The sequence below is a fragment of the Penaeus monodon genome, chromosome 31 (genome assembly GCF_015228065.2).
Source record: "Penaeus monodon isolate SGIC_2016 chromosome 31, NSTDA_Pmon_1, whole genome shotgun sequence".
Classification (NCBI taxonomy): Eukaryota; Metazoa; Arthropoda; class Malacostraca; order Decapoda; family Penaeidae; genus Penaeus; species Penaeus monodon.
This window is the reverse complement of record NC_051416.1, coordinates 31,018,274-31,018,505: the sequence shown is the minus strand read 5'-3', so window position 1 is coordinate 31,018,505 and position 232 is coordinate 31,018,274.

The window sequence follows — 232 nt, the reverse complement described above, 5'->3', positions numbered from 1 at the left end:
TCGTAAAACTGAGAAAGGGAGAAACAAAAAAAAAAAAAAGGCAAACAACGAATGATAAAGAAAGGCGAGAGAGAACACATAGCCGGAATGAAAAAGAGACAAGTAAAAAAGCCGAGAAAAGTGTTGAATGGAAGGTGAGCTCGTAGCAGCCTCCTGAAAGTCCTCCTCGTAACTCACGGGTCAGGCGGAGGGCGGAAGGGTCAGGGTAAAAAGGACGAGAGATTAGGGCCAA